At 43.8% G+C, this 20,820-nt stretch overlaps 1 protein-coding gene and 1 long non-coding RNA gene across 3 annotated transcripts in view; one reads left to right on the top strand and one right to left on the bottom strand.

Annotated features, from left to right (window-relative positions):
* MAML3 (mastermind like transcriptional coactivator 3) overlaps positions 1 to 20,820 on the bottom strand; it is a 438,906-nt gene that overhangs the window by 17,127 nt on the left and 400,959 nt on the right. The window lies entirely within an intron of this gene.
* Positions 1,455 to 7,699, top strand: LOC108530655 (uncharacterized). Of its 2 annotated transcripts, none has more exons than XR_001885919.1 (3): positions 1,455 to 1,631; positions 3,181 to 3,327; positions 6,488 to 7,699. It is a non-coding gene; the product is annotated as an uncharacterized LOC108530655 (long non-coding RNA). The 2 variants fall into 2 exon arrangements; XR_001885920.1 differs by having other exon boundaries at positions 6,398 to 7,699.

Genomic DNA, 20,820 nt, shown 5'->3' with positions numbered 1-20,820 from the left:
TGATCATAGCTCACTGCAACCTCCAACTCCTGGGCTCAAGCAATCTTCCTGCCTCAGCCTCCTGAGTAGGTGGGAGACTGCAGGTGTACGCCACCATGCCCTGCTAATTTTTAAATTCTTCGTATAGATGGGGATTTTACTGTGTTGCCCAGGCTGGTCTTGAACTCCTGGCCTCAAACAATCCTCCTGCCTTGGCCTCCCAAAATGTTGGGATTACAAGCATGAGCCACCGCTCGCAGTCACTAGGTGCATTCTTAAAGGACTGCCTTCCATATGAAACATCTTTAATACTTTCCCAACAAGCTCTGCGGCATTCAACAATGGATGAGAGACACCTACAGCCCCAGACTCTGAGGTGTATTGCAAAGTGTGAAGATGTACTCAGTGACTTGCCTTACACATTAAGCTGGCCAAGGCCACTGTTTCATAATATATGGCTTCTTTTAACCTCCAGTCTAAGAGGGCTTAATGAGAAATAGTCTGTCAGATTTCAGGATTTCAAGCCACTACTCTTGTTTCTAAGAAGGACACACACTGTGTTGTGCAATTAGAGAAAACCAGCCTGAGCTTTCGTCATGCGAAATGTAATGCCTTGAAGCCAAATGATGCTGTATTTTTAGTTGTAATTACTGGCTTGTTCTCCAACCCACTCCTTGCCCAACGACCTCCCTTGCTTCTCCCAAGAATCTTAATACAGTTTCTTCCCCTCAAAAATCCAACTGGCTACACAGATCTTCATTACTCGCCTAACCCTCTAACTCTTCAGTAAAATAAAGGGAGGAGAAAGAAATCAAAACCAACAAGCCTATTTTACATATCTTCCCCTCCAGGGAAAAGATCTTAGCAATTTTCTAAAGGCTAGAGTGAGGTAGGAGGTGTCAAAAGCACCCTTACCTCCCCCAAACAGGCAGTTTTTGACTTCAAAAAACAGTGTGGTAAAAATATCTCCCAAGAAGAGCCAGTTGTTTATTTATAAATCTGTGCGTAGGGAAGCTTTATTTTTCAGAAGTGTTTTCAAGAACATGCATAGTGTTTGGGTGAGAGGGGCCAGCGTTGCTGGCGGCGAACCAAAGAGCAAAGACGGCCGGCGGCGAGGAGGCTGGAGTGACAGGGACCCAGTGGATAACGGGCTTCAGAACGGCCAGGGCTTCAGCCTTTTCCAGGCGTCCCTCGCCGGGGGAACGCGGAGCAGCTGCCGTTCTTACTGCGCCCCAGCAGATGGTGGTGTCAGCCCGGCCTCGCGCCCGGCCGCCGCTGCGCCCGCGCCCCTCCCCTCGCAGATGGCTTAATCAGGGCTCCCGCCCGCCCCTCCGCGGCCCCCGCCCCGCGCGTCTGGGCGAGCGCTGCGAACGTGGAGCCAGGCAGTCAAGTGTTACTGCGTACAGCAGGTAGCCTGGCAACTGAGAGCATAATACCGAGCAGATGGTGTTCGCACGGCGTGATGGACATCACACACGACAGCCTGAGACAATCCAGGAATTCCCTGGTGACTCTAGGCCCTCTTTACACAAAATGAGTTCTCTCTCCATTGCCGTGTATCTCTGGGGTTATCTCCCCCCCTCCTCCGACTGACACTGAACTGGTTTCTTATTACCGACTTTTCTTCCAGCCAGAGGGGAGGGAGAATTCAGGTGGGGGAGGGCGCGGGAAGGGGACGTGGAAGGAAACGGAAGGGCTGGGAGTGTGGTAGGGGGGCAGCGGCGACCTCAGAGGGGCGGAAGGGTAGCGGACACCAGACCCCAGGGCCGACAGCCCGCGAGGGACCGGGTTCCAGGACCCCAGCTGCACAAAGCCGGCGCGGGGAGGGGGCGGTAAGGAGCGAGCCTCGGGTCGGCTGGGCACTGCTGTCTCGGCTCAGAGTCCTTGCAATCACTTGGCCTACGAACAACCTAAATGAAATTTAGGGTTTTATTGAAAAAGTCCCCTGGGGCCTAATTTAGCCTCTCGACTCGAGCCTATATGCTTACAAGTCCTTAGGGGACTCAGGCTAAGAAGTCAGGAGTGGGGCCCGTCCGCCCCCGGCAGAACCGAGACTGCCTCTCGGCGCAGGCGGCCCTAACAAAGAAGCCCACGAGGCGGTCCCGGGCGCTGGCAGGGGCGGCGCGGCGGCGCTCGGGAGACCCGCGAGGGGCCCTGGAGGTCCTCGGCCAGCGCGCGCCGCTCGGGAGCCCGCGAGGCTGCGGTGTGCTCCGGCGGGCGCATTTCCCAGGCCCCGTCACATCGTGTGTGTTAGTGGCTGGGGAGGACACGAGGACAGAGATGAGGATTATTCGTGGCAGGAAAGAGTAAAATAAATCAATGCATAAACAAAAGGATGCCCCAGAAAACCTGTGGTTTTCACACACACACACACACACACACACACACACACACTCACTCACTCTGAATTGGGTCAAGTAAAAAAAAAAATTTTAAAGGAAGGAATCTTTAGCCCAAGTGGGATTTCGACTAAATTTTATATATCAAAAGATAGCTACATCCAACCTCTCACCAGAATCCAGAGGCTTTCTCCTGCAAAGATACTATTGAAAGTTTTATTAGTAAGTTTGAGAAGGCGAAAGTATGCATCAGAGGTGAAAGCTAACAGTGACAATTGCTTGGCCAAAGAGCGCAGCAGTTTTATGTTATTGAGCAGCACAGGATGAATCGAACACCCATGATGGCTAGACAGAGGCACCTGGCTGTGATTCCCAGAGGTTCAGGCAAGCCATCTGACCTCTCTCAGTCCCCACCCTCTGAAATGAAAACCATACTCATTTAAGACTCCTGACAATGGAAATTTTGGAGGTGACATAGTTAATGAAGTGCCATAGAAAGAAAATAGCTACGAATACTCTAAAACCTCCCCATTCCAAGTATGGGCAATTTGGGAAAAATGAAGAACTAAATTAGGGGTTCTCATGTGGTTGCAGGATCAAATGCATTAGTCCCCACCTGGGAGCTTGTTAGAAATGCAAATTCCCAGGCTCCCCCATACGCCTCCTGAGTTAGAACTCTTGGGGGTGTTTTAACAAGCTCTCCAGGTGATTACGATGTCCCATAGAGAATCACTGGGGCAAATAATCCTGTGCCCTGATTAGGTTGCAAAGCTGCATTTTCAAAAGCAAGTCAAGGTGCTGAGTTGCTTAGGTTTCTGTTGCAAAGTTTCCTGCTTTGGAACAAAATTCTCAAAATTTTCAGAGGGTTGCTCAGGCCAGTGATGTCTGCAATGCAAACCCAAGAATTCTGAAAGGAGCCCATGGCCAAAAGAAGCCAATTCTTCCAGGAAGGACTGCTCCAGTTGCAATTGTGCTGTGGAGGCTGAGGAACACTCATGACTGAGGAAGGGTGAGTCCCCTATAATGCCCTTGCTAAGGAAGCATCAGACATCCCTAGACCTACAAGTCCCTGGTGTAATAAGGTGAACTATGGAAAGCTACGATTTGAGGAAAGTTCCCTCTGACTGAAAGAGTTCTTCAAATATGAAGAATGTAACACTTATGGGGCACCTACTCATTGCAAAACACTCTGCTAGGGGCTTTCTCCTGTGTATTTAACTCATTTTGTTGATTTTTTTTTTTTTAAAGCCCGAATTTCTGAGAGGTTAAGGAACTTGTCTGATGTCCCACAGCTGGTGGTGGCGTCTCTGGGATTCTGACTTTTCCACTGACCATAATATGCATCTGGTCTAAATTGAGCAGACCACCCAGGAGGATGTTGGAGTAAAAAGAAATGGAAAGGGGGTGGGGAGAGGAGTGGGCATAGAATAAAAAGGTAGAAACCCTTGGGATCAAAGGATGCAACTGAAAGGGCACCAAAATATGCATCATTTTTTTAATATGTTGCCTGGTACCCAAAATTGGGATGCCTCTGTGTTACCAACTTTGACATTTAAAGAAAGGGCATAAGATTAGATCATTCAACCATAAGTGGAAGGAAGAAACAAAATGAAATAAAACCTTAGAATTCCCTTTTGAAGTTGATCAGGTGTCAAGGCAGAGATTTGGTTTTCTTTTGCAAACTTTCTTTTTCCAGAACAATTTTATTGTGGGTTTGGAGAGGTGTTTACAATAAATTCATAACAGAGCTCCAAAAGGGCCCAGCCCATCTAAACTCCTCTGTCTCAGCAGATTAGTGAACAAGATTGGATTAAAAGGATTGTTTTGTGATGTGTGATGGTTGTGTCCCAAGATGATTGCGTTTAAGGCAGAGTTCATCAATTTAGGAGGCTTATCACTGAAACAGCAGTAACTTGAGGCCCAATGCAAAGGCTTCTAAATGGGTTCATCAAAGCTCTTTGTTCAGCTTCTAGAAAGGAACAGTGTACACTGGGGGAACCCCACAGGCCTGGGTAGAAACTCAGCTCCACCATGGGCCCAGTGACTGGCATATATAACAAACAGCTTATGGTTGTTATTCTTACTGCCAAAACCTCTTGATCACGCAGGGCATCCTTCAGGGTGAGGGAAGTGCTGTGTTTCTGGTTCTAGCTTTAGCTTCTAAAATAATGGGGAACAAGACTTGTCATGGCACGGTGGCTCATGCCTGTAATCCCAGCACTTTGAGAGGCCGAGGCAGGCGGATCACCTGAGGTCAAGAGATCAAGACCAGCCTGGCCAACATGGCAAAACCCCATCTCTACTAAAATACAAAAATTAGCTGGGCTTGGTGGCATGCACCTGTAGTGCCAGCCACTCAGGAGGTTGAGGCAGGAGAATTGCTTGAACCCAGGAGGTGGAGGTTGCAGTGAGCTGAGATTGCACCACTGCACTCCAGCCTGGGCACAATACAGTGACACTCTGTCTCAAACAAACAAACAAAAAAGGTCTTGGTCCCCATTATTTTAGGAGCTAACTGCTTAATTGATAGGGCAATTATTTAAAAATATACATTGTACTGATTCCTTCCTCTGCTTCCCAATTGCTGGGAATATTTGAAAAACAATGCAGAAAACTGAAACTATAGATATAAAAAAAAGTACAAAGTAAAAAAAAAATGCAGAAAAGTATACAGACAGAAAAAAAGTATACAGAAAAAAGCTAACACTCATTTTTAACACTCAAAGGTAACCACTGTTAATATTTGCTGTGTTTTTATATTTCCTCCTAGTTTTTTCCCATATGCAATAACATATTTTTATGCTTATGATCATGGTATATACACAATTAAACACACCCTACTGATTCTTAATTAAGTAACATGGGAGAGGTAGAAAGTTCTAACTTTCCAAATGCTTTCAAGTGATAATTTCCTGGCAGGATGATATCCTTATGGCATCCTTCCTGGCAAGGCTTTTAGCTCCTTTGGGACTAAGACTATGAGTCTCCCCAGTATCCAGCACAGAGCTAGGGCCACAGCTGCAACAAAATACAGATTTACTGAACTCATCTGACTAATTGGCTGGGATGAATTCTAGCCTAAACCAGTATCAAGTATAACTGGAAAGGACAAAATGATGGCCCTATAAGGGACTGCTTCTCCAAGCTCCTGAGCTGACCCTCTGCTGAATGTTAAAGAAAGGGTTAAAGTTGGCAGTCCAGTGCAAAATGTGAGGATGCCACCAGCCACAGGAAGGTCAGCTTTTCAAGGCCATTTTTGGGGGGGATAAAAGCAACAAAAATACCATTTGTCCTTATCAGTGCTTTGAACATAGTTACCATAGGTCCCGCCAATGGAAACACAACTTGGAGAGTTATGCTTTTCGTCTGCCTTTGATGTAAATTTTAAGAGTCCTTTTGATCCCTTTCTTGTGATTAATTCTACCACCAAAGCAATTCTAAATTGGTTAAAAGTTCATTAGCGTACAACAATAGAAGCTTGATTAAATAAATTATGGTATATCCATACCATGAATACTAGGCAGCCAATAAAAATCATGCCTCCTTAGACTACCTAATCACATAGAAAAAAGCTTACCATATATAGTTAAGAAAGGCAGGGAAGGAAAGCAGTTTCTAAAACATTAGCCACTGGATAGTCTTGTTAGACAAGAATAGTAAGAGATTTTATTTTATGCTTTTCAAATTTTCTGTTATGAATATATATTACTTTTAGTATTATTTTTAAAAGCTTGTTAAGAATAATGCTAAACCGATATGGAATGAAATGTAGAGTGAGTTCAAGAGGGGCCCAGGTTATGTCTGGGACCTGGACTATTTCTCCCTGAGCCCACCTTATGCTCTAGAAGGTGTAACAGACATGCTTAAGTGGCATGACCCCTTTCAAAACCTGTACGTGGCTTCAACAACTGGGCTTCGATACAGGTTCAACAACTAGGTCGGCTTTCCATTGCTTCCACAAAGAGCTCCTAAGTGCCAGAGGAAGGGTACTGACCATCTTCCAAGAATTCTTTGGTCTACCTGGACAAGCCTGCTCTCTGTGGCACCACCCAGCTCTCTGTGGCTTTTCTCTGTCTTAGGCTTGAAGCCACAGTGCATGGCCAGAACCAGCCAGACCTTTGGAGTTCAAGAACTCGAAAGGTGGGTGAAAACCGCCATTGTCTCCACAGACTGTCTTCTCCGTGGAACTGTAAGAAAACCTGAGTCACCAGGGCTGGGAAACCTGCACCACTGAGATGAGCACAGCCTCTGCGCCGGCATGCAAGTGGCCGCTGTCAGGACACATGGACTGAAAGTGGTTTGTCAGCTGCTCCATTAGGTTTTTTTTACCCATATGTTTGCTACCTTTCTTTCCTTGATTTAAAAATAGGGAGGCGAGCAGTCTCAGCTGTCTTCAGCTGCTAGGGAGATTTTTTCTTTTCCCCTCCTGAGCTACTGTTTCCCCCAACCCGAGCCTTTCTCTCCTATTGTACCCACCCTTTCTGATGAAGTCATCAAAGCAAAGATTGCATAACTGATGCATAGGCCTATCTTGTGTTATACTGGGAGACAGGCCAATGTTTCCATTAATAGACAAGAGCACCACCACGCTGCCAAATGGAGCTCTCTGCTGCAACCACTACAAGATAGGAAGAAGGGAAGGGAAGCTGAGTGCTCAGGGCATGCTGTGGAGGGAAGGCGAGGGCACTTCTGCCATCACCTCCAGAACCTCCACAGCCTTGGGGGGTCGGGGCGCTGAGAGAGATCAGTGCTGACTGCCTGAGAAGAGCCCTTCCACAAGCAGCCTTTCTGGTGTCCCCATATTCTTCCTTCTTTCCAGAGGCTGTGAGAGGGAGGGCCCATGTCAGCCTGCTCTGCCGGTTTCCTGACTGCTGAACTTGTCTGTGGGAAGCCGGGTTTGACCATGTGATGCTGAGGCTCTGAGAGGAGGGCTACCCTTTTCCCCACCCTTGGCCCCCATTCCTATGAGGAGAAGCCTGCCCAGCTGCGGTGGTGGGGTTTGAGAAGGCTAGGACTTAGAGCAGGGAAAAACACGAGGAAGCAGAAAGAAAAACAGAAACACTTAGAAATCTGGGATTGGTACTTCTCCTTAAGTAAAGATTGTGGCTGACGACCAGCTTCTTAGAGGAAGCAAGTGTAGGAGAAGGGCTCATACCTGGTCTGTGAGGGCCTATGGGGGATCAGGGCATAAGACCACCTGACCCTGGGCTTTGCATCCACAAGAACCTTGAGTTTAGATTTTTAGACATATTCTTCGAACTAGATTTTACATATACAGTCACTGAGAAATCCTGAGAGGATTGAAAAATAGCATCCATTTTATAGCTTTAAATTGTGCCCTGAGCTGAGTGTGGTGGCTCACGCCTGTAATCCCAACAGTTTTGGAGGCTGAGGTGGGAAGATTGCTTGAGTTCAGTTCAGGACCAGCCTGGGCAACAGCAAGACCTCATCTCTACTAAAAATAAAAAAATTAGCTGGGCATGGCGGTGTGCACCTGTAGTCCCAGCTACTCAGGAGGCTGAGGTGGGAGGATTGCTTGAGCCTGGGAGGTTGAGGCTGCAGTGAGCTGTGATTGTGCCACTGTACTCCAGCCTGGGTGACAGAGGGAGACCCTGTCTTAAAAAAAATTGTGCCCTGTTATTAGATCAGGCTGCTCTAAGTCCATTATCAATTAACATTTTTATACATCCTGCGTTTATCCTGTGCACAGTATAATTGCCCTATGCTTTATTTTTAAAAATAAAAGCATTGCATTTAAAAAAAGCCCTATTACCATTTTTTCATTTTGTAAATATACCTGGGCACTCCAAAAAATAGAAATGGCTCAGGTATTTTCTTAACCTTGAGAAGATTGGGAGACACACAGACATAAAAGTAAGTTTTAGAAAGAATATAGCACTCAAAGAGGTCTAACACAGCCCTTGACTCCACACCACACATACACATGGTAACCGGGATAAAGGAATCTGGAAACAATGAGAAATCATCCTCTCTACAGATCTTAAACTTTTCACTCTCTTTAATCAGAACTCTTCTTGGGAAGCATGATTCAGCAGTGCTTGGCTTATAGTAGGCGCTCATAAAGGTTTGCTCTCAGTATTGTCCCTATTAATAATGAGAAAATTAGAAACTTTAGGTGGGGCCTATATTTTCAGCTCAGATTTTTTTGGTTCTTAATGGTCACATCTGTTCCTCAGCCATGTGAGGGAAAACATTCCTGTTTACAGATGACCACTTTTACTTAGGATAAAAGTTAAGTTGGTAGCTAAATACGAAGTGAGACTCTAGAATAAACATTCTTTATACGTCCTGTGTTTATCCTGTGCACAGTATAATTGCCCTTGGGAAGGTGATGGGAAACTTAGTGAAGAATAAATTCACCTTTTTGACTATAACAATAGAGGCCTTCTAAGATGGGGGTTATGCACCAAATATTTTTTGCCACTTATCCCTTCTAAAAGCGTAAGTGCTTTTTGGGGTAATTTCTCCTCTAGCTAGTTGACTTCATACCCACCTTCGCTCTGCTTCCCAGATCCAGGCAGGCTGCTTTACAGCATGACCATGATTCATACATACACATTTCCACCTAAAGTTACACGCCGCCTTTAAGAGCTGCTGCAACCACTACCACTTCTCTCCAAGGTGACTGCTTGTAGGAGGATAACATCAGAACAGGAGGGGCAGGGTGATTAATGCTGGAGTAGGACAGGGAGATCTGACCTGCTGTTCAGGAGACTTGTCAACCTGAGAAAGCTTCCTGGACACTAGGGATCCTGTTTCTGGTCTTCCTTCCCTTTGGCCCATTTCTCTAACAGACACAGTTTCTTGTTCTTTGGCCCAACTAATTACTTTCCCCTTTGTGTTTCTGTTTCCCTTCATCCTCTCCCCCATTTTAAGAATACACAATTTCTCAATCGGCAATTATTAAACCCTTGTCAAGTCAACCAAATCTCTTCTGGAAGCTGACACTAAATATACACGGCTGTAAACTTGCTGAGGAGTGGAGGAGGGGTGAGTGGGGATGACAAACCTAGAAACTGAACTTGAAATCTTTCTCGGATCCCAAGGATACCACACAGGGGAAAAGCCAGCCAGAGTGAGATTCCCCTCTTTATTTTCCTTAGGTTCTCAGGGGATAATTTATACTGAAGGTTACTTTCTATAGAAGGCCTTGAGAACACTACCTCTTAATCATATTTAGAAGCATATAAAAAAGGTTGACAAGGCCAATCTTGATTCCTTTTTTCTTTAATGTAGTCACAGAGAATTTTGAAGGAAAGATGGGGTCTCTAAGTCCCCATTAATAAATAAACCTAAGTCCTCAAGGAGTGAACATTCATGTACAGGGTGCTGAGAGCTCACATGTGGAGCTCTCAGCATGGCCATACAGTCCTGCCACAGTCATTGTCACTGAGAGAGTTGTCACTGCTGTAGTAGGGTCCCAGTCACCCTTAGTACCTCTCAGAGGTTTCTTGGGGACACAGCCCAAATATATCCTGCAGTCAGATGCACAAACACCCTGGGTAGGAACCTAGAGAGGTCTGGAATACTCTGATTCACTTCTGCTAAGAGACTTAGATAAGGAAGGCTGACTAGGTCAGTCAAATTGATTGCCCAGGTGGCTGACCTAATAGAGGTTCAGGGATCTGGTTTGAGAACATGGAGCCTCAGACCCTTCCCTTCAAGCTGTGCAGCACTGCATATCCTTAGTGGCATTTTCAGTTTCAGCTTCCAGATCTTAGAGTTGATTTTTCTTAAAGAACACTCACAGCTAAGACAAACAAACAAAACAAATAAGCAAACAACCGACTTGCTTAATATGATATACCACCCCCCAGGAGTATGGGTTGTGGTTATAGCTTTGCTTGGGATTTTATGTGGAGTAAGTCACTTAATGGCTAAAATGCAAATATTGCTCAGAAAACAAGTATACCTCCCTCCTGAAGTCTGAGCACTAGAACACGATGTGTGGCATGTATATTTTGCTATTAAAGTTTTCTTTCAATTCGAATACACATCCCACTTTTTGAAAAACTTTTATTGCTCAAGGAGTCTGCACAAGCCCAGTACCCTAGCTCAATGGCAGGGGCTATGGTGGGGCTCTTAGACTCTCGGTGCAATGCAGCCGTGGCCTCTGTCCTGGAGGGAGACTGAAATCCGAATGCAGAGACAAGGTATACTTCATGGAAGAGCTCAAGGATGACACCAGCTGGTCAAGAGGCAAGCTGTGTGGCAAGTGTTCTGTTTCCATTTGATTTCCATAGAGCCAGACCGAGCAGACCTGGGATGGGCAGAGTGGTGACATGGCATAGAAAGAGGCCCAAATGTGGATACAAGGCACATGAGTTCTAGGCAGTGTTTGACCTGGGGCAAGTCACTGAACATTTCTAAGCTTCAGTATTCTCCTTTATGAAAAGAGGAAGCCAGCCCAGGTAATCTCCAAGGCTTCTACTCGCCCTAACATTTCTCTGGTTCTACTTGGAAAGAGCTTCATGGATAAGCGGGGACTTGACTGGGAGCCTTGATGGAAGTGTAGATTTGGATTTGAGTGAGAAGAGAAGGAAGGAAGGAGAGCGGCCACCTGCAAGGAGGGAGGTGGCCACTCAAAGTTGGGATGTTTGCTAGGATGTGTGAGAAGGAAGCTTTGCAGGGTGGGACTGGCCATGGACAGGTCTGCATGCAGGCAGAGCCAGCCGACTCGACCACCGGCCATCAGGAGCCACAGCAGGTTCTTAAAGGGAATAAATGCTAAATGCATTACTTTAAGGAGATTAAGCTGGTGTCAGGTAAAGCAGAGATTAGAATGGGGCTGGATCAGAAGAAAAGTGGGCAGGAAGGGTTGGGAGGCAGCCATGGGGGTAATCCCATCAGGAGGTGAGGGGAAGCTGGCTGAGATTTGGCACTTGACTGTGGGAACTGAAAAAAGCCAAATGCACCTGCCAGGCATATTCCTGCAAGAATAAGAATTCTCATGTGCAAATATCTGGGGTCACTTTCCGGTCTGGGGTCCCACCTCCTCCTACTCATTTCTCATCTCAATTATTGTGCTCTGCCCAGCCCACATGGCTACCAGAAACCTGGCAGAGATACAGTGATCCCTGCTTTAAAACCAGGTAAAAATAATGCTAGTTTTCTGGTCTTCCCTATTATAGAAAACTAAATTTATTTAAATGTGAATTTAGTATACAGGATTTTAAACATACCACCTGGTTTTTGACAGGGAGTAGAACAGTAGGTATACAACTGTGAATATTTTCAAAGCCCTAACAGTACATCCTGGGGATGAAGGCAAGATGGCAGGCAGTAACAGGAAATGTGACCAAAACAACTTGGAGAAGAAGAAACCTTTTAGTTTTTGTGCTTCCTTAACTTGTTTCTCTAACTTTCTCTCCTGCTACTAAATGTTTCATTCAGTCAACTTTTTTCAAGAAGGCCTGACAAGTAATAACGAAAGTTCTATGGTGGCCCAATTAAAGACCTTTCATGACAAGTAGACTTCATAACAAATGTGATAACTAAATATTTCCTAAGCATAAGCTCTCAGTTGGATTTTTTTATTAAAAAGTCAGAAAATCACTCTTGGTCTTATTGCTAAATCTTGTTTGCAACAGAAATGGTATGTTATATTTTTATAAGATAATTAACATTGCATGTATTCTACCAACCTTTTAAATCTGAACTAGAGATGGTAATAAGAATAATTTCTAACAAAGTCATTCATCAGTACACAACCAGTTGGACTGCTGGAAATTTATGATTGAAGTTAAGAATACCTTGGTGGTTTCAGGTAAAAATATGTTTTATATCACCAACTTGGAGACTGAGTGTATTCTCTGAAAAAACGAAAAATCTTTCCTTTGAAAATTTTCCTACCCCTTATCGAGACAACAGAGGAGAAGCAGATACCCTGGTTCACAACACTCTGAAATTACCACTGGGCTCTGGAAAATGGATTGCTTCACCTATTTGTTCTGTCTTCTAATCCCAGGGAGGGGCTGCAAATCTTCCCATCTGTCTCTCTCGCTCTGCGGGCCCCTCGTTGCCATGGTCTTTCCCACAGTATCTAAAGGAACAAGATTCCGCAGACGTTTGACACTGGACCTCCGCAGGCAGCCAATTTGTTTTCCTTTCACCTCCCCCCTTCTCCTCCTCTCTCCCTTTCTAATATAGCATATTCTTTCTGTGCACCCACCAAAAGTAATGTGTCAAACTATGATTATGTTTTCTTTTATTAAACAAGTTGAAGAGAGACCGATTGCTTTCCTTCCTTTGATCAAGTAAAGGTAATAAAAAGCCTAGGGAGAGTTGGGATGGGAGGGGGTTGCTGGCATCTGCTGTCCTGGTCTAGGCCAGCTTTTGTTGGGGGTTCATCTTAAGAAATTGTGGGCCACTGGCCGTGGCTTTCCTTCATGGCCCAAGGCTTGCAGCAATTGCTTCTCACTGTTCCTGTGTTTGGAACCCACTGAGTCTGTGCAGCTCTTAGTGGTTTCATCTTGTGCTCTGGGAAAAGCAAAAGGGTTGAGGATGGAGGGAAGCCCTGTCCTCAGAACGTGCAGGGAAGTCAATCCTTAAATGATGGTTTCTGTAGGGTGGAAATACCAATCTATTTGAACCCTTAAAGCTTATACCAAATCCACACTCTCTGCATCACTGAGGAAGGAAATGTAACTTGAGAGTTTGTGGCGCTAGTGGGAGGAGGGAGAAGAGTGCAGAGCACAGGCAACTTTCCCTCACCTTTTAGATAGAAACCTTTCCTTCAAGCATCTGCATTTCTTTAGTTAGAGAATGAATTCTGCGGGCAAGAACTTTAAAAAAATCTTCCTTGCAGGTCAGGCGCGGTGGCTCATGCCTGTAATCCCAGCATTTTGGGAGGCCGAGGCAGGTGGATCACCTGGGGTCGGGAGTTCGAGACCAGCATGGCCAACATGGCGAAACCCCGTCTCTACTAAAAATGCAAAAATTAGCTGGGTGTGATGGTGTGTGCTTGTAATCCCAGCTACTCGGGAGGCTAACGCAGGAGAATTGCCTGAACCCGGAAGGTGGAGGTTGCAGTGAGCCGAGATCATGCCATTGCACTCCAGCCTGGGCGAGAGCGCGAGATTCCCTCTCAAAAAAGAAAAAAAAAATTCCTTGCACACATCATTTTATTACTGATACTTATTAAGAGTAACAAGAATGCACATATAGGCCGGGCACAGTGGCTCATGCCTGTAATCCCAGGACTTTGGGAAGCCAAGGCGGCTGGATCACCTGAGGTCAGGAGCTTGAGACAAGCCTGATCAATATAGTGAAACTTCGTCTCTACCAAAAATACAAAAATTAGCTGGGCACAAAAATTAACTGGGCTTGGTGGTGGGTGCCTGTAATCCCAGCTACCTGGGAGGCTGGGGCAGGAGAATTGCTTGAACCCAGGAGGTGGAGGTTGCAGTGAGCCAAGATCATGCCACTGCACTCCAGCCTGGGTGGACAGAGCAAGACTGTCTGGGAAAAAAAAAAAAAAAAAAAAAAAGGAAAAGAATGCACATATAGGGGTGGCGGGCCTTTGAAAGGGGGATGGGAAAACAAATTCACAGGAACACTGCCCATGGTACATTCAGCTTCCAGATACTCACAGGCTCTAAGAGGGCCTCCATCTCTTTACATTGTCCAGGGGCTAAAAAGGAAGATGGAAATTGAGGTTTGGGGCACTTGGGCCATAAGAGAAGACACTCCCTAGGCTGGAGTTTCTAAGGCTGGTCACCAAGATGCCTATCACTTTCCTTTCAGGGGCTTCAGAGAAACAGGCTTACACCCCAAAATAGAGGCACTAAGGGACCTGAATACCAGGAGGAGGGTCTAGAAATGGAAAGAAGTGGAGCTCAGATTGAGAACCAACTGGAGAAAGGATCTCTGGTTCTGAACATCAAACCATACAACAACGGGAAGAGAAGAGGACAAAATGCATCAATGGAAATGAGTGAAACTGAAGGAGCAGGAGGCTGCTGGGGAAAGGTCAGGCTGAGAAGAGGCCAAGAACAGACCTTGGCTGGGAGGACACTTCCAGCTCAGTCCCCCAAATCAGGATGAGGTCCAGCTTGACTACAGCTGTGCTTGCTATAGTCTGTATCTTTCTGGGGTAAGGAGCAAAAGCACAATTGGGGTAAAATTTCTTTTTTTCTTTCAGTCTGAATGCAACTAGCTTTGGAAAGTTGAGCAATTTCAAGTAACTGCTCCTGAGGTTTTGAACGGTAGAAAGGCAGGGAAAAGTGAAAGGAGGTCTCAGCCTGACCAGGTATTTTGCCAGCTGCCATTTTCAAGGCCTGCAAACTCAACCTGGCTTTGCTTTGCTGGCCTCCGAAGACAGCCCCTCTTAGGGGCTTCTCTTTGTATGCACACCATTTTGATCCTGCTTCTTTGGTGAACAGAGTGTAGGCATGATTGTGGCTGCACACGTCCTTGAAGTTCCAGAGGGCACCTCTTCCCTCCCATCTGGCCCCCCACAAACTGCCAAATAAAAACAATCCAAAAGCTCTAAACAGAGCTCAAATGGAAAAAAATATTTTCTTTCTCAGGAAAGACTGGACATTTCTTCAAATTGAGAAAAGGCAAAGAATGATTTATAAATGTACAGTTTCTATGTTCACAAAGATATACCCCAATTATGTAAAATTATAGCCAAGTTCATATTTGACCTAATGCTTTTGCTTTCCAGGTTTCTTTGCATTAACACAGATTTCAAAAACACGAAACATACATTAAATGCAAAAAAAGTTTTCTCTAAGAGAACTGCTACACAAGCACCATGGGGCCAAGTTATAGGTTTGGTGGCATTAACATAGATATTTGCATATATTCCCTTCCTAATCTGCTTTCTTGCAGATCTAAGTGAATATCTGATTGTTTTCTCAGGCAAAAACCCAGCCCTAGGAGCAGCTCATAAACCTCACCACAGACACAGTACTCATGGCAACAGGAACTATTTCCTTTGGCTTATGAGCTCTGGTAACTGTCAAGGGGGTGGGGGGCGCCGATCAGAGAAATCTGGAAAGACATGAGTCTGTCAGAACACGTGAAAGGACTTGACATGGAGGCCACATTTGTGTTGCACAATTTGCATGAGCACTTCTGGACAAATTCTATTTTCACATGCAATTCACAGACCCGCGGTGGCAGTGCTAATTGGTGAGGTTGCCACTCAAGTGTGGTACCAAACAGGAGCTCTCACTACATAGATGAATAATACAGAGTTTTGAGCAATGCAGTAATTATTTTACAGTTATTCTACATCACCATCATTCCATTATGTCTTTGTCCCCCTCTCAACTCTCATAGTGGAGATGAATAAGAATCCCCCAACCCTATTCTGCCAAAAGTGGAATTCATGTTATTTGAAATCAACTTAAGAATAAGAAAAGAGATGGCAAGGAACAGCTATCATTTCATTAATATGGATGGATTATTCATGTCACTAGAGTGACAGTGAATTTGATTGTACCCTGAAGTGCCAATAGGATGCCAAACACAGCCGTGAAACACACAAGAAACTCTGAATGGCAGAGTGCTTTGGAATTCATCTGCAAGAATTCCAAACCCCCAAGATAAGGTAGCTTATTGCCCACATGATACTTCAATGCTAAGTGAAGGGGAAGGGAGGGTTCAGATCCCCGGGGTGCCTCCCATAGCTCCAAGTGACAGGGAAGAGGGGTGACAATTCCCCAGTCCTTCCTAGGTGGCATTAGAAGCTTTAGAATCAACACAGCATCCCCTGCGGGTCACTCTCTAGCTTCAATAAAATCAACCCATCAGAGGGAAAGACAGGCCTCCTAGGCGGTGGGTCATGAGTCCTCCTTCTGAGGATGGTTCAGCATTTGCTGCCTCTGCACTAAATGCAAACCAGGTGGACTCTAGAAATGGCCTTTCGTGCAGTTTTGGGCTTTCTTCTCTTTGTTCCTTGGAGATACTAAGCCTTAAGTCCTCTTTGAATTTGAGAGTTACTGATTGAGCTGTATCTGAACCATATTATACCACGTGATGAAACTCGACACACTGGAATTCACTCCTCCGTTATTCACTCTGTCTGACCCCAGTGAAGAAGTCTACCCTCCTGCAGCTGATAAAAATAAAAATTTAAAGAGGTAGTTAGGCCCTCTTTAGGCTCAATTACTTTCTTTGTATATTTTACCTAAAAATGGCCTTCCTAAGGCACTCTATTTTGAATTTCAAAAGTCAGTGATAGATTTTCATCCTAGCATTTCTCATCTTCAGGTCTCATCAGTACCTCCTACCCCCTCCCCTTTTAAAAACTGGAGTGGGAGGAGGTTTCAGAAGAAGGGTTTTTGTTTTGCTTTTACATTTCTGACTTAGGCCTCAGTTGAAAATGAGCATTCTTTTATGGGTAGTGGGAGTGGAGATGTCTACTCCTATTTGGAACACCTGGCAAGTTGCCTCCTGTGATTCAATCACTCTTTTCCTCAACTTAGAGACCGTTAGACCTGAAGGTCAGTCGTCCGTCTTCAGGGTCTAACTCTGGATCTGGCCTGCAGAGTAGGCAAAGAAAGATGGGGTGGGTAGTTGCCCAGAGCTATTTGCCAAATAACAAAATGCCTCTGAAAAATCTCTCTCCCATGTCCTGTCCAAATATAACATTTTCTCATTTGGGTTTAGATTTTCTAGGAGATTACTATGAAACTTAAAATATTACTTGGAGTAGTCTAACATATTCGGGTTGAGTATCCCTTATCCAAAGTGCTTGGGATCAGAAGTATTATGAATTTCTTGGGATTTTGGAATATTTGCATATACTTCATGAGGTATCTTGGGGATGGGACACAACTCTAAACACAAAATTCATGTATGTTTCATATACACCTTATACACAGAATGTGAAGGTAATTCCATACAATATTTTAAATAACTTGTGCATGAAACGAAGTTTTGACGGCATTTTGACTGTGACCCATCACATGAGGTCAGGTGTGAAATTTTCCACATGTGGTATCAAGTCAGTGCTCAAAAAATTTTGGATTTTGGAGCATTTTGGATTTCAGTTTTTCCGATTAGGGATGCTCAACCTGTATATATAACCCACAACAGCCCCTAATCCTAAATAGTGCTTAGGTTCTAAGGGGTAGTACACAGATGGGTGGGTTTGATGGACCCCAGGAAGCCAGTGGGTAGGACCTTGTGCCTGGAGGGGGAGAGGAAAGAGGATACTGGAATACACTCAGCCCAGGTCACAATTTTGCCCACAGCAAGCCATGGAGTTTTTGACCTCTAATCCACAAAGTATCCATTCTTATTTCTTATAGTGTCTGCATGTAAGGTTACAATATAGCTCCTTTTGATAAAGAAAGGTACACATTCAAAGCAGAGACCTCCAAGGAGCCTCCATATAAAAGGAAGCCTGTATTGTATTTATTACTACTATGGTCTGAGCCCAGCAGCAGAAATCTGAAGCTTATCATTACTGCCTAACTCTGGAATAGCCTTATCTTTTCTCTTGACTGTGACTTTGGGATTCAAATTCTAACTTTCCTTGCAGGTAGATACTTCAGCAATTTCTACAAAATGTTACAGATGGCTATCTGTAAGTTCTCCCTAGTAATTCCTATTTCATTAGCTTTAAGACTCATAAATTTTAAGGCTCATGTTATGTACTACTAGAAAGAAAGAAAAAAGCACCCTACAGAACTATGGTATGCCATCAATTGTAAGATGCATCCTGATTTCACAGATGTAAAAATCAGGATCCTTAGGATGAATGAGATATGGTATTTAGGCCTGTGGTTGCATGGGCGCAGGCCTGGGACTAGGCTCCTAAACAACCACCAGGTCTAGCATGGCGGACCTAACTCCTCTTCCAGTGTGTGGAACCCATCCTGGACCTAGCCTGGCTCTCTCTGTGCTCACAACCCCACCTATGAAGAGGGGGTGAGTGATAACCACTCCCTACTCTCTTCTTTGGGGTCAAAAAGAGGATGGCTGGAAAAGTGGCTGGCAGGTCATGGGAAGCTTTGGAAGCCAGGACTTCTCTCTTATGTCTTCATTCAGTGAAGGCTTGGCATCAATACATTCTGTATTTTTCTAAATGATAATAAAAAAAAATCTTTACCACATAGCATTTATACATATTTCTCCCGAGAGAGCATGTGTACAGATAAGAAGTAACATGGCCATTCGAAGATCACAGCACTAACACCTAAATGATTTTAGCTTGATTCTAGAAGAAAAAAAAGCTGGAGGCAGGCAATAATTTTAAGGGGAAAAAATGTCCCTCTACATTGATAACCATAGTTCTTCAGGCTGTTAATGCTATGTCATTAGCCACTTCCTTGTGGTGACACTGGGAAGAGCTAACAGGGGGAAAGAAAATAGGATGGCGAGGTGTTTGCAGGCTGGGGTGATTTTTTTGAACCTATCTGCTAGGTCAAGATAATAGGATACAATACAAACCTGAAGAATTTATTCTTCCTGTCTTCAAAAAGACTTACGACCGTCTTGAATCCTGTTTCAGGAGAGGGCTCAGCTAGTGAAAAACAGATTTGTAGAAAGAGTGGGTTCCACACCACTCAATTCCTATTTTCCTTCTTTCCCTTTTCATTGGGGTAAAATATACATAACATAAAATGTATCATTTTAATTCCTTTTAAGTATACAATTCAGTAGCATTAAGTACTTCACAATGTTGTGTGATCGATACCACGATCTATTCCCAGAACTTTTTAATCTTAAACAGAAACTCTGTACCCATTAAGCAGCCTGCCTTCCTTTGCTTTTTTCTTTTCTTATCTATTTATTTATTTATTTATTTATTTATTTTTTGCTAGGAGCATTTTAACTATTATGGGTATTGATACAAATTTGGAAAGGAACGTGATAAATACACACGATGGAGAAAATTCTGACAGAAAAAAGTTAAAGATGAGTTTCAGAGGCTGGTAGGAGAACTATTATAAGCAGGCCTTTATAACCTCGAGTCTAAAACTATCATGAAAATAAAATATAATTTTACAAAGCAAGTGAAGGGAAAAATATCTGTATTAGGGCAACTGCAGATCTTTTATGCTCCTTCCCTGCATACTTCCCTGAGGCTGAGGTGAGAATTAAGTTTACAAAGTTACTCAAGTCAAACAGATGTTAAACTATCAAAAGCTTAGCCCCACTCATTTCTTCTGTCTGTCCATCTGTGGATCCATCTCTCCTTTCTCTCATGCATATGCCAGACACAGCAATGGACACCATGGCTACCAAGACGCACGGGTATAGCTGGCCCTCAAGTAACTCCTACATCAGAAGGGAGACAAATGGAAATGAGCAAAAGACAGATAAGGGAATGATTAACTCTGTCTGGAGACTGGGGTGGAGGGAGGGGTGAGAGTTAATGAAAACCCTCTTTGCCCAAAGAAGAATTAAGAATTAATACTACCTACTATGCACATGTACCTTAATATGTTGTAATGTTATAAAGTTATGAATGTGATAATTATAGACTAAAATATTAGTTGAATAGTAACATATAAACTGGCATATGCCCTATGACTGAAACAGCAAAACTTAAATAAGTGCATAATGCAAACAATATAACTATGCAAAACAAAGGTGTATTAGGGAGGTCAATTATGGGTGATTTTTTAAATGTAAAAAATCACTAATTTTAATCACATGTTTATGTTCTTATAGTTCTTTAAACATTATTTTCTTCTTGATTATAAATTTATCCACTATGGAAAATGTGGACAACAGAAAAATATAAAATGGAAAAGCAAAATAACTGCTAATCATTACCACAAAATGATAATCACTCAGTATATTTCCTACCAAAACATTCACTCAAACAAGACAAAGATCATAGCTGCATATTACTCCATTGTATAAAGCTGTTATCATTTATTTAACCAATTGCCTACTGTTGAACATTTAAATCATTTTCAATTTTCACTACTTTATGCTGAAATGAACATTCTTGTATATAAACTTTTATATACATCTGATTGTTTCCTTCAAATAAATTCCTAAAAGTAGAAATTTTGTGTCAAAGAGCATGAATGTGTTTAAGGCTCCTGTTTTGGTACATATTATCAAATATCCTCTGGAAAGATGTGATCTATTTACACTTCCATCAGGAATACACAAGGGTCTCTGGATTATAATTTAGGTTCAATTTTTAAAAAATGACCAGCCCAGTGCAATTGTGATTCTTCATGATTCTTTCCTAATAAACAAGACACTGTAAATAAAATTAATTTTTAAAATTATTTAAAGTTTATTTATAACATATAGTCATCTAAGCTTTCCCCCCTCAGTTTCTCTTCCTCTGCCCAAAGCCCCAGGAGCAGGCATGGTCGGCCTCTGTTCTCCTTAATCAGCACGCTCACATCCTATGTCTGTTGCTTTGCCTCTTCGGGGTGGCGAATGCCTGAATGCCACAAACACCATTTCCCCGGGGTTATCACCTGAGATTCTTCAGCTGTCTGCTCAGAGCACGGCCCCCGTGTATCAGAGTGAAAAGGCACGTCTTTATTCC

The sequence above is a fragment of the Rhinopithecus bieti genome, unplaced genomic scaffold, assembly GCF_001698545.2.
Source record: "Rhinopithecus bieti isolate Rb0 unplaced genomic scaffold, ASM169854v2 scaffold_7985, whole genome shotgun sequence".
In the NCBI taxonomy this organism is placed as follows: domain Eukaryota; kingdom Metazoa; phylum Chordata; class Mammalia; order Primates; family Cercopithecidae; genus Rhinopithecus; species Rhinopithecus bieti.
The sequence above is the reverse complement of the archived record's forward strand: the minus strand, read 5'-3'. Positions and strand labels throughout refer to the sequence as shown.